The sequence below is a fragment of the Triticum urartu genome, chromosome 1A (assembly GCF_056163025.1).
Source record: "Triticum urartu cultivar PI428250 chromosome 1A, HENAU_Tu73, whole genome shotgun sequence".
NCBI lineage: Eukaryota > Viridiplantae > Streptophyta > Magnoliopsida > Poales > Poaceae > Triticum > Triticum urartu.
Genome location: NC_141873.1, coordinates 589,792,126 through 589,801,688, shown reverse-complemented (window position 1 = coordinate 589,801,688; position 9,563 = coordinate 589,792,126). Strand labels below are relative to the sequence as shown.

At 46.3% G+C, this 9,563-nt stretch overlaps 1 long non-coding RNA gene across 1 annotated transcript; it reads right to left on the bottom strand.

Moving 5' to 3' along the window:
• Nucleotides 1-5,423: 5,423 nt before the first annotated feature.
• Nucleotides 5,424-9,000, bottom strand: LOC147993193 (uncharacterized). Its single transcript, XR_015615463.1, has 3 exons — nucleotides 7,383-9,000; nucleotides 7,022-7,223; nucleotides 5,424-6,854 (listed from the first exon to the last, which is right to left on the bottom strand). It is a non-coding gene; the product is annotated as an uncharacterized LOC147993193 (long non-coding RNA).
• Between the last annotated feature and the right edge of the window lie 563 nt (nucleotides 9,001-9,563).

Sequence of the window (9,563 nt, the reverse complement as noted above, 5' to 3'; positions counted from 1 at the left end):
GTGCCACGTGTCGGCTGGCACGCCTGCCGCAGCTGGTCTTTTCTGTCATTTGTGTTCAAAGATGGTGTTTTCTGGCAATTTGATTGAGCAGGTGGTCCTTTTAAACAAAAATTCTAGTGTTGCGTCCATGAAACACGTCATTGTGGCATCGTCGAAGTAGCCGAGCCTCCGTTGTAGCATCACCGCGGGTATCGAAGCATGACGTCACAGCATCGTCACGACTGTTCGAAGCACGCCGTCGTAGCATGTCATGGCCGTCGAAGCATGCCATCGCAGCAGCATTGCGGCCGTGGGAGCACACCACGGGCATTCAAAGCATGTCGTCATGCCATTGCCACGACCGCTACAACACGCCCCGTAGCATCACCACGGCTGTTGAAGCATGCCTCCGCGGCATTGTCATAGCCGTCGAAGCGCGCCATGGGTGTTCGAAGCATGACGTTGCGCTGATGCCACGTCCGTCACAACATGCCTCATAGCATCTCCGTGGCTGTCAAAGCATGTCGTCGTGGCATCGTCACGGGTATTCGAAGCATGTCATTGCGCTGATACCACGGTTGTCAGAACATACCTCATAGCATCGCCGCTGCTGTCGAAGCATGCCATCGTAGCCTGCCATGGGTGTTCGAAGCATGTCATTGCGCTAATGCCACGACCGTCAGAACACGGCTTATAGCATCGCCGCGGCCGTCACAACATGCATCGTAGCATCGCCCCGGTTGTTGAAGCAAGCCGTCGCAACATCCTCGAAGAAGTCGGGATGCCGTCCCAGCACATTACGGGCGTTGGTAGCATGTCGACGTGCCATCGCCGTAGCATGGCTCGTAGCATCACCACAACCTCTGAAGCAGTTGGGTGTCACAAAGACCGCCGTTGAGCGTCGCAGCAGTGCATCATCGTCTCGGCTTATAGTGCGTCATGTCTTTGAAGCAGCAGCTCATGTTGCTAATGGTGGTTGTCGTCATTTCACTTCCAAAGCCGCAAACTGCTGCATGTTGTTGTAGCGCTGATGCAAGGGCGGAACATCCCAACAATTGACGACGTGGCTGCTGCGTTGGTGGCATGGGATGCAGACTGCCTGCTCAAGACGGTCAGAACCGGGGTTGCCGCCATCGGCTGATGGCATGGCGCTCGAGCAGGCTATAGTCCGTGTGTGAGAGCAGTGCTCGAGCACGCCCACGAGTGAAGCTCGGGGCAGCCGGACAGGGCACAACACAACGGCGTGAGGTCTACGTCACACAGGACAGAACAGGACACAGCCACCCGGCTTCGCAGCAGACGAGAAGGACAAGGCGCTGTAAAGCTTGAAACAGGCACTGAGGACATGGAACACCAAGCTTAACCCATGCCTCAGTTGACCCGGCTTCACTCGGTGTAAGTCGAAACATGGTGTGTATGCACGAGGGTCGGCCACATCTCGATTCATGGTCGGAGTGTAATGTGGACGATCTGGTGATCACTAGGTGCGACTCAGGTGATCTCTACAGCTTCAAACAAAAGATGAAGAAGCTTCTACCTTGGGATCGTGGGGTCCGACAGAATGCTGATGGGATCATGATATCTCAGTCGGCCTACACCCAGTAGAAGCGAGCTGCTGGACAAGTCCAACATGGCCGGGTTCAAACCTTGGAACCTTGGAACTAACGATGTCCAAGGAGCCCTAATTCAAGCTGTCCAAGGATAAATAGCACAAGACCAACGATGAATGCTATCGATCGAGTATCGCATCATCATCATCATAGGGGAGGGAGCCTGCCTGTGGTACTTGGTGCACACCAGACTTGACCTGACCTGACCTGGCGTATTCACTCGGTTTTGTCTGGTGGTTCCGACTGAAGAGCACCTTGCGGCGGTCACAACATCCCCGACACGACTTCACTCGATCGGTTGCAAGTTTGGGAGATACACCAGGACACCACACCTAGTCGATCGGCTACCATGTCCGACACACTCTTCTTCTTCGGAAGCAACCATGTGGCTTGGCAGTCCTAGCTAGAAGCACAAGCTCGTGGCTCTCTGCAGCTGTGTGTCAGAGTATGTTGCTGCTGCCTGGCAGTGGCAGGGGATCTTGCTAAAAGACCGTCGACCAAGCAAAGCAAAGGATCTTGTCCTCAAGGTGGACAACAACTCAAGACAATTTCACTTGCCAAGAACCTCGTCTTCCATGACCGAGCAAAGCACATTGAGCTGAAGCATCACTTCATTGGGGACTGCGTGGGGACCAAGAAGAAAGAGTTGCAATTGCTAGCCACTGAACATCAGCTCGCCGACATGTTCATAAAGTCACTCGGTCTTGTGCGGCTTCAAAAGCGACGCTCAAGCGCCGACATACATATGCATGGTGGAGATCGACCCGTGAGCGCAGTGGAAAACCACAGCGCACGCGAGAGCTGACAGCCGTGTGAACATGAATTGTTTCTTTACAAATACTAGTGGTTTTATTGTCTGAAGAAGAGTTGATGAAAATATACTCCCTCTGTTTGTAAACATAAATCTTTCTAGATATTTCAATACAAACTACATACAGATGTATGTAGACATATTTTAGAGTATAGATTTACTCATTTTGCTTCGTATGTAATCACTTGTTGAAATCTCTAAAAAAAACTTATACTATTTAGGAACGGAGGGAAGCTAATGTCGCTGTAGAGTTGTCATGAACAAGCGTGGAAGCACATGGTAATGCGTGAGACACCTGCGGTGTAAGGCAAATACTGTATTATTCCAAAGCAGGAGGAGAGATATCATTCATGCTGGCTGGTCTAGTTCATGTAATGTCAGACAAAAAGGGTCCATCCTAGTTGTGATTCTTCACTGAAACACCACAGGTCACACAGGCAATAAGTTGAGAGTGTTTTTTGTGTTATTCAGAACCTAAACCCATCCCGACCCCAGCAGAGGTCGACGACGACACGTACCTCGGATCGGTTGCTTGATTGCTAATACAAAGTTAGTATAAAGTTGGGCATCTATTCTCGAACAAAGGGAGTAGCTAATAACTGCCGCCACGACTTGCAATCGTACACACACTGTGTGGAGTGAACCACTCCACTAGCGTGCGTACGATCGCAAGTCTGAGGCGACCACACCACTCCACTCCACAATGACCGTAGACAACATCCTCTCATACTATGAAGGAAGGAAGGAGGAGGAGGAGGCTGAGAGAGAGCACGCACAAACGTCTTGAACCGACCTTGTCTCGCACCGCCGTGCCTCACATGTAGCTACACTGCACTGCATTTAGCCATCATTGATAACATGTGATGGCCTTCACGGTTAGCTGCACTGCATCTGACGCCCTGGCCTCGCGCTCGACCAACTCACCGTACGTACGTGTCCTGCTTAAACGACATCAAGGAGTGGACTAGTTTACATACAGGTTTTGGGTGTTGGGAGGGACACTGACAAGGTGAGCTTGAGGAAACAGGAAACTGTACAGCTTGAGGAATCTGATGATTCATTCAATTCTCTTTTGGTTCATAGGATAGAATTATCGTACGAATAGAAATTTTGTAGGAAATGAGATGACATGTATCTCAAATCCTATGAGTAAGAGTAGGAAACGAGATGTCATTTGGTTGACACCAAAGGAATTTTTCATTGAGTCTAGGCTCATTTTTATTTTTCTATGAAATGTGGAAGATAGGAACCAATCCTATGTAGGAATAGGAATCTATTCCCATAAGAATCCTATCCTCTAGAATTCCTATGAAATTCCTCCAAATCAAAAGAGGCCTCAGATTTTTGATGCATCAGATTCATTCAGATCGTACAGTGATTGATAATAAATAAATAAATAGGAAAACGCACAGCAACATCATGTAATCAACTTTAGCCCAACACCAACAGTGCTGGGACTGTTTACATGTGATTCATTGGCATATAAAAGTAACCAACTTCTCTGTAATACAATTTTTATTATCAAGCATTGCATTTCACATCGTCAGCCATATACTATATGGCATAAAAGTACTACTAGTACATGTGATGGCTAAATGCCTTTGAAAATCACAGATAACAGTTGAAAAAAAAAACGAGTTTCTTCTTCTATTGAAGACCCATTTTTTCTTAAAAAAACAGGTTGTAATTTGCATCTTGTCCGACTACCACGGAACCAGACTTCATATGCGACTCCTTCTGGGCTACTGCTAGCCCTCATCTGTAATTTCTATTCCTTCTTACTATAAAGGGTCTGTCTAGGACACATCTAGATGTGACATAGTTATGTCACATCTAAGTTAATGTTCATTCTGTTTGTGGTCTATTTTTTTGTCCTAGTTTTTTTGTTTTTTATTGCTGCATTATATACTTGTGGGAGCTTAGATGTGACATTCTTAAAAAAACATTTAGATGTGAATTAGAAAAACTGTACTATAAAATATATGGACGCTGCTACATCGCGCGCGCGCCGTGCGGTCCGATCTCGCGGCCTGCTATTTCAGAAAGTTGCCCACGTGCGGATCCCCCACCTGTGCTAAGAAAGGAAATCCCGCCCCTCCCTCGCCTAGTCACGTCACGACAAGAAGAAATACAGCGACTCCCGTCAATCTCTCCCCACCAAACCAGAAAACCCTACGGCCCGGCGCAGATCCTTTCCTCCTCTCCCCTTCCCCCAGCTATTTCTCCCCAGTGCCGCACGCCATGGCCTAGCTGTGGGAGCTCCATTGCATGAAGAAAAAACACCATAAAATTAGGGGGGAACCAGACCAAATCCTGAAGAACGCAACGATATCTATATGCAACTCTTTGTTGTGCATTAGGCAAAACTCTGAGACAACTCCGGCAAGAATACCACCAGAAACTGGGAAAATTTTCTCCCTTCAAACACACCAAGGTAAAACACAGGATTCTTCATCAATTTTTCTAAAAAATTTCTTGGGCAAAAGCATGATACTACTAGGTTACACCAGAAATTGTATCTTGCCAACAAATCTGCTCTCCACCTGTAGTTGTCCTCCCGTTCCCCATGTTGAATCTGGATCCAAGATAAAAGATGCCCTGCTCTTGAAACTTGTTATTATCTTGCCTATTGTCTTGCACCAGGCCTCTGCATTAAAAATAGGAGATAAGAAAACTGGTTGTTATAAACTGTGTGTAGTTATTCTGTGTTGCTAAAAAAGGAGAGAGAAACCTTGCCTACATCCCTGATAAAAGAAGTAGAAAAATTGACAAGGGACTAGTTTCTTACAAAAACAAAAGGCTAGAAAAAAAGTGTGAGCTAGTAGTACAAGCAAAAAATAATGCACGCATCCTGCAAATTCATGAACTGGCATTTTCCTGCCAACTAATAGTAACCATGATCTGCCAACCTGACTAGTAGTAAAAAATAAAGAAAAAAGAGAAGTTTGTATGTTTTCATTTACATTACGTCGCTTACACAAGAATTTCTGTTCTATCTTCTAAAAATGTGCAGATGGCTGAGCTTGATCTCAATAAACTACCTGATGACTTTGATAATTGTGATGGAGGCCCACTATACTGTACACAAGTACCTCCTGGAAAAATGGCTATTTCTATCGAGGGGGTGGGCGAGTCACCGGATTTGCTTTCTGCTCCTGTCCAAAATGTCGTCAGCGTGGAGTTTCCTGTTGCGGTGACTGCTGCCCATTTGTCTGATGCGACGGCAACTGAAACTGTCGTGCATGCCCCTGCCATGTTCAGCACGGCTTTAATTCTACCTACGATGGTGGGCAAGGTCACCGGGGGGTAGGCGAGTATGTTTTCCTGTCTTAGGTGATTTGGAAAGTGTACGGTGGTTTAGGCAACTTGGTTCGACTGGTGGGGCGACCTAGGTCACCAAGGGTAGGCGAGTATTTTTCCCCTCTTAGGCGATTTGGAAGGTGTATGGTGGTTTAGGCGACTTGGTTCGACCGGTGGGGCGACCTAGGTCATCGAGGGTAGGCGAGTATCTTTCCCCTCTTAGGCGATTTGGAAGGTGTACAGTGATTTACACGACTTGGTTCGACCGGTGGGGTGACCTAGGTCACCGAGGGTAGGCGAGTATGTTTCCCCTCTTAGGCTTTCCCCTCTTAGGCTTTCTCCTGACATAAGTTATGTAAACAAAGGGAGCTCCTACCACGTTCTTAACGGCTTCCTAAAGAATAGAGTACCTTCCATGTGGTAACTAAGATAATTATGTCATCTGGAAAAACCATTCAGTTTACATCCTACCATTGATGTTCTTCTAGCGACTCATGAGTAGGTTCAATCATTTGGAAGCAATGAAGGATCTTCAGGTTTTTCTCTTGTATCTTCTATTCCATTCATATTATTTCTCATGTTGTTTGCCTTTTCCATTGATCTTTTTTGTTGTTGTTGTTGTCCTCCGATAAATGTAACAGCATCATTCTGCTCTTACGTGTTATGGACTCGTTTTTTTAGATGAAGTTAAAGAGATAGACTGATCAGAACAAAGATGGTGATAAAAAGTTTGCTTCATACAAGAACTTACCCCCTCCGTCCCATAATATAAGAGCAAAACGCTCTTATATTATGGGACGGTGGGAGTACTAAACACTGTGGTGAAGACCTAGTGGATGCTACTTTGTGGCGTTTTGCTTCATACAAGAACTTTGGACATAGCTAGTGCTGATGAACTAGTTACTAGTGGATGTTACTCTAGTGTTTTGCTTCATACAAGGGACTTGATTGAACACAGCTAGTGCAGATAAGCTAGTGGATGTTACTCTGTGTGCCATACGTTTCTCCTCAGCCAAGCAGCAGCCTTCTGGCTGATCTCCGGATTGATCTCGTCCGCCAACCGACACAGGCCATACGCGAAAGCAGCGCTAATAGTGCATCCCCCCACATGGCACCTAAGACGATCCAATCTTTGAGCTCTTCGGCTTTTGCGCCTGCACGCACACACGCACGCACATACGTGATCAGCACAAGAACAACAAATGAGAGAACCCATAACACGCTTATAATGTTACCTGTATGAAGATCATCAGCACCAGCATCAGCATAAAACGGATATCAAAAGAAGAACATGAGGGATAATGCGGATGCGTATGCATACCAAAGGACATCGTTGGGTCTTGGCTTGACTTGCACGGCGAGTTCATCAAGCAAAAAGTTGTTTAGCCGGCCTCTCCTCCCGTGGACGCCGTAGGTCGTCTCGACGCCCGAGATGAGATTGTACAGTTCCTCCTTCTTCTGGTCGATCTGGTTCAACTGTTCAAGGCATCCTCTACAACCTTCTTCTCCTCTACGCTGGTGGCCTTGAGCACGGATACAAACCCAAGAAGAAGAAAATTTAGGTACTCGCAGAGCATAACTCATAACTAGTCATAGTCGAATTGGCAATCGACGCGATAAAAGATGTGATTTTTTTTAAAAAAAAATTGTTTTGTTTTGCAGCGGGAGGAAGAGAGCATTACCCTGGAGGTCCACAGCGCCCGCCGTCTCCCCTCGGGGACGACTGTCGCCTGGGCCCGCTGGAGCGCGGCGCCGCCGAGCCTCCTCGCCGCGTGTCGAAGCGCCGCCTGGCTTCTTCTTCTTCTTGTTCTTGTTTCGATCTCCTCTGATCCTCGATCTCCAGGTCTGCGTGTGTATTTATCGCACGAATCAGGACTCCGCCACAAGCCCACGACCACGCCCAGATTATTGGTCTCCGAAACAGATTGTGGATCTCACGTGGCTACTATCTCCGATTCCTAGGTTGTGGGGTGTCTTCGTAGAGCTCCTCTCAAGTCATGATTTAGCCAAGACAATAGCCAGGAACAAACATCATGGACAGAATATATAATAAAAGCAGGCAGAATGCATGCTGTTAATTTTAAGTGTATTCTACCATGCCATGGTGAGAATTTAATGCAATCATGTGGAGTATCATATTTGCACAATTAATAAAGTTTTGTCAGCTTAATATTAGCAACGTATAAGTAAATAATAATATTGCAAAAATAATTTAAATTCAGGTCTCAAGAGGTATAACCATTCCGAAGGAACCCAAGAGAAAACTATAAAAGAATGCCATAATTGGGTGTCTTCGCGACGCCACGCAAAGGGCTTTACTCCAAATGAAATCAAAGGTAAAGGGATTCTAGGCGGTAGCACCGCCCGATGAATTCCAAAAGAAAAGAAAATACATGCCAGTTGGGTGTCTGAAGCGACGGACACGGCTATTCGAATAGGTTTTATACTCTGTAGATGTTGTACTCTTTACCCACAAGTAAATGATTTCTTTAGTCAACCCCGAGACGCTAACTAATTCCGTTTACGGTCTTTGGGTTGAAAACACACCTAACCAGCACACACCAGCTTAACTTTCCTGATGCCAGGAATCATCCAAAACATCGCTCAAGTAAAACTCTAAGACGGGGAGGCTACCACCTCAAATAGCATGGGATCACAATATTTATACCGCGCAACTAGGGGTGCTACCCCTCTTCAGCCTCAACCGAAGACACCCATGCCTCCTGACCCGATGACTGGCTTTAATCCAAGGCCTTGGGACACTCATCGCGGCCCTCTGTATAGTGTGTGCAGGAAAGGGGTTAACAACTTACTGAACTATACCCTACCTGTGCCAGGGACAAGTGGCAGCACGAATCAAGTATGGGGGTTACTGGAACAAGACTCGATCTACAGTCGACTCAGGAGGTTTAAAAATTTCTTGCAGTGGTTAGCACAATATATATCCTTGGTGGAAGATAACAGGGTCACCACTTGGCATGTCCTCACATGTCCTCACTGATCATTCTCGTCACAACGAGATTCCTGTCTTACGATCACTTTCACTAGTGACCAATTCTTTCCTGCAAGTTAGTCAGAACAGGCATAGGCATATGTGGCACAAATATTTCATGTTTAGGTGAAGTCAAATATTGACAAGGAATGCATGATCATTTGTATGCAATTTCATATGAGGTAACATAACATGTTTCAAATATTCTAGCAAGCAATCAACCAAGCAGTCATCATATCAAGTGTTCAAAATGCTTGCCTTGATCATGTAGAAGGGTTGGGTGCACTCCAAAAAATTTGAAAATTGTCTTCCCTCCATTTTCCCTATTTTCAAAATAATGCAATTACCACATAATTCCAAAACAGTACAAAAAAGTTGGTTGGAAAATTTTGAAAAAATAAGTAAAATAAACTAGATGAAATTTGAGGAATACAAAAAAAAGGAATCAAGTCATTTGGATTTGTGGTTTAAAAACTAGAGGCAGTCAAAGCAGTAGTTAAAATCTGTTTTAATTAAAGTTTATAAAAGAAAACAGTTCGATCGTATTTACGCTTTTTGGGAAGTGAAGACGTAATAGGGAGAATACATTTCCACTTATAACCGATCTAGCGCGGCTTGAGTCGCTGACAGTGGCCCCGCCTGGCCCACTGGTCCGGTTTGACTAGTCTTCGCGCGCCCTCTCTCACGCGGCCGGACAGAGGCGGGGCTTCGGCGATCGACGCCGGTAAACGGCGGTGCCCCTCGGTGATCTGAGCACACGGGCGTGCTTAGAAGGTTGATACGATCCTGTCGGTGGTCGCCATTGTCTCCGGAGTGGACGGAGTCGCCGGCTGCGAGCACTCCCAAAGAGCTCCGGCGGAGGAGGAAGAGG